Source organism: Solanum stenotomum, chromosome 12, assembly GCF_019186545.1.
Source record: "Solanum stenotomum isolate F172 chromosome 12, ASM1918654v1, whole genome shotgun sequence".
Lineage (NCBI taxonomy): Eukaryota > Viridiplantae > Streptophyta > Magnoliopsida > Solanales > Solanaceae > Solanum > Solanum stenotomum.
In genome coordinates this window covers 5,336,829-5,340,981 of record NC_064293.1, presented here as the reverse complement: position 1 = coordinate 5,340,981, position 4,153 = coordinate 5,336,829, and positions in this window count along the sequence as shown.

Below are 4,153 nucleotides of genomic sequence, written 5' to 3'. Positions count from 1 at the left end.
AACGTCATTGGGTTACGAGTGTTCCCTCTGTCACTGACAGGCGATGCTGCAGTATGGTTCACTAAGCTTCCTTATAACTCAATTTTCACATGGGACCAACTAGCAGAGGTATTTAAAGCAAAGTACTATCCAGTATCTAAGAAGCTCAATCACAAAGATCGGGTCAACAATTTTGTGGCATTACCTGGAGAGTCTGTGAGTAGCTCGTGGGACAGATTCACTGCTTTCGTAAGAAGTGTCCCAAATCACCGTATTGATGATGAGTCACTGAAGGAATATTTCTATCGAGGACAGGATGATAACAATAAAGCAGTACTTGACACTATTGCTGGAGGTTCATATGGTGATTGTACATACGCACAGATTGCTGAAAAATTGGAGAGGATCTCTCGCAACAATAAAGCGTGGAGCACTAGAAGGTCAGATACTGGGAGAAACACATTTGCTGTTCATAATGCTACTGTTAACTCTGCAGATGATATTCGTGAGGAGATGGCTCAGATGAGGACAGAGTTGGGGTTGGTATTGAAGCATGTGAGTGGAGGAGCAGAAAAGGTAAATGCTGTAAATTACTTAACTAGAACTCCACCACCAGTTGAGGAGTGTTACTATGAAGAGGACACTTATGCGGTGAATGATCAGACGGGGGGTTTCCGACCAAACGCCCAAGGATCCAACACGGAAAATTGGCGCCAAGGTCAAGGGAACCAAGGTCGGAACTATGGAAATTACAACCGAGAGGGTCACTATGTCCGAGATGGGAACTTCAATCGCGACAACAACTACAACAGGAACAACTATGGCAACAGAAACGATCGGGTTGGACCCTATGTTCCCCCTCAAAATCGGGAATCTGGTGCTAGGGAAGTTGGAGGTAATATGACGCGTATTGAAGATATGCTGCAGAAGATGATGAGAAGGTTTGATGCCACTGATGAGAATGTGAAGGAGATGAGAAACGACTTATCTGGTATTGGTCAAAAGGTTGATGCCCATGCAGTGTCAATAAAGTATCTAGAGCAGCAGATGACGCAGTTGTCTACTACAGTGAACCCGCGTCAACCTGGCACTCTTCCTAGCAACACCATCCAGAATCCGAAGAATGATGGGCATTGTATGGCAATTACCACTCGAGGAGGCAAGCAAACCGTAGATCCACCTATGCCGTCTATGGTAGAAGTTGAGAATAGAAAAGAAGATGATGTGGTGAAAGTTAGAGAGGAGTCAGAGGTTGTGACAGAACAAGAAGTGGAGGTACCTCAGAAAGTGGTTCCCATACCTAGACCTCCACCACCTTTTCCTCAAAGGTTAGTGAAGAAGACTGAAGATGGGAAATATCGCAGATTTATCACTATGTTGAAGCAGCTTTCTATCAATGTCCCTTTGATAGAAGCCTTGGAGCAAATGCCTGGATATGCAAAATTCATGAAAGATATGGTGACAAAGAAAAGGTCTGTGAGTTTTGAAGATGATGATAGATTGCAGCATTGTAGTGCTATTGCTACAAGATCTCTGGTGCAGAAGAAGGAAGACCCTGGTGCTTTCACGATCCCATGTACTATAGGGTTATTACACTTTGCTAAGGCATTGTGTGATCTTGGTGCTAGCATCAACCTCATGCCTTTATCTATTTACAAGAAGTTGGGTCTAGGGGATCCAAAGCCCACTGCAATGCGGTTACTGATGGCTGATCGGACTGTGAAGAGGCCCATAGGTGTGCTCCATGATGTGCTAGTGAAAGTAGAGTCTTTCATCTTTCCGGCGGATTTTGTGATCCTTGACTGTGAGGTTGATTTTGAGGTTCCCATCATCCTTGGGAGACCATTTCTTGCCACAGGGCGTGCGTTGGTTGATATGGAAAAGGGACAGATGAAGTTCAGACTGAACAATGAAGAAGCAACTTTCAATATCTGTAGATCCATGAAGCAGAATGGTGAGCTACAAACAGTATCTGCTATAACTTACAGAGTGGAGAGTGGGTCAGAAGTGCAAATTGAAGAGCGATTAGGTGTTGAGGCACTAGCAGCAGTCATGATGAATTTTGGTAGTGATGGTATTGAAGAATATGATGAGTTGGTAGCCGCACTTGATAAGTGTGAATACCGGTCCAAACCAAAGAAGTATGAGCTAGACATGAAGAATCGCGAGTCCCCACCCACAAGACCATCTATTGTGGAGGCACCGAAATTGGAGCTTAAAGCTCTACCACCACACTTGAGGTATGTATATTTAGGCGAAGAGAATACTTTGCCGGTCATCATTGCAGCAGATTTGAATGCAAGACAAGTAGAGTGTTTGGTGATTGTATTAAAGAAGTTCAAGCGAGCGATTGGGTGGACTATTGCAGATATTATTGGGATCCCCCCCGGTATCTGTTCTCACAAAATCCAACTCATACCAGATCATAAGCCCAGTGTTGAGCACCAGAGAAGATTAAATCCACCTATGCAAGAGGTAGTCAAAAAGGAGATCATCAAATGGCTGCATGCGGGAGTTATTTATCCCATCTCAGATAGTAATTGGGTGTGTCCTGTGCAATGTGTACCTAAAAAAGGTGGTATGACTGTGGTTCCAAATGAAAGAAATGAGCTTGTTCCAATGAGGCCTGTCACTGGATGGAGGGTTTGCATGGATTACCGGAAGTTGAATGCGTGGACCGAGAAAGACCACTTCCCTATGCCATTCATGGATCAGATGTTAGATAGACTTGCAGGCAAGGGTTGGTATTGTTTTCTTGATGGGTATTCGGGCTACAATCAAATTTCTATAGCTCCAGAAGACCAAGAGAAGACCACCTTCACTTGCCCATATGGGACTTTTGCGTTCAAACGAATGCCCTTCGGATTGTGCAATGCTCCAGCGACCTTCCAGAGATGTATGATGTCGATATTTTCTGATATGGTGGAGGACACTATTGAGGTGTTCATGGATGATTTTTCAGTGGTAGGTGATTCGTTTGATCACTGTCTAAAACATCTGGCCGAGGTGCTCAAAAGATGTGAAGACTGCAACTTGGTGCTGAATTGGGAGAAATGTCATTTCATGGTAAAAGAAGGTATAGTGTTGGGTCATCGAATTTCAGAGAAAGGTATTGAGGTTGATAGAGCTAAAGTCGAGGTAATAGAAAAGCTTCCACCACCTATCTCTGTAAAAGGTGTTAGAAGTTTTCTTGGGCATGCAGGTTTTTATAGGAGATTCATCAAAGATTTCTCAAAAATTGCACATCCCTTGTGCAAACTGCTCGAGAAGGAGAATAAGTTCTGCTTTGATGATGCTTGTCTTAGAGCATTTGGAGAGTTGAAGGAAAAGTTGGTTACAGCACCTATCATTATTTCACCAGATTGGGAACAACCGTTTGAGGTAATGTGTGATGCGAGTGGAGTGGCGCTTGGTGTAGTATTGGGTCAAAGGCGTGAGAAAATTCTTCACCCTATTTACTATGCTAGCAAAGCTCTGAATGTGGCCCAGAAGAATTATACAGTGACCGAACAAGAACTTCTTGCGGTGGTTTTTGCATTCGAAAAATTTTGTTCCTACTTGCTTGGTACTAAGGTCATCGTGCATACTGACCATTCTGCATTGAGGTATTTGATGGCGAAAAAGGATGCAAAACCACGATTGATCAGATGGGTATTGTTGCTGCAAGAGTTTGATTTTGTGGTAAAAGATAGAAAGGGAACCGAAAATCAAGTTGCCGACCACTTGTCCAGATTAGAGGAAGAGGCCATGCTAAAGCTTGGAGATAGGGCTGAAATTAATGATGCGTTTCCAGATGAACAGGTATTGGCTGCTTCTAATGATTTGATTCCTTGGTTCGCAGACTTTGCTAATTATTTGGCAAGCGACATTGTGCCACCCGATTTGTCTTTTCACCAAAGAAAGAAATTTATGCATGATGTGAAGAAATTCTTTTGGGACGAACCTTATTTGTATCGTAGTTGTGCTGATGGGATTATTCGTCGCTGTGTGCCTGAGGTTGAAATGCTGAGTGTACTTGAAGCATGTCATTCATCACCCGTTGGTGGGCATCATAGTGGTATTCGGACTGCACATAAGATTTTGCAGTGTGGGTACTATTGGCCTACCATCCACCAAGATGCTCATGATTTCGCCAAGTCTTGTGATCGGTGCCAAAGAGATGGAGGGATTTCAA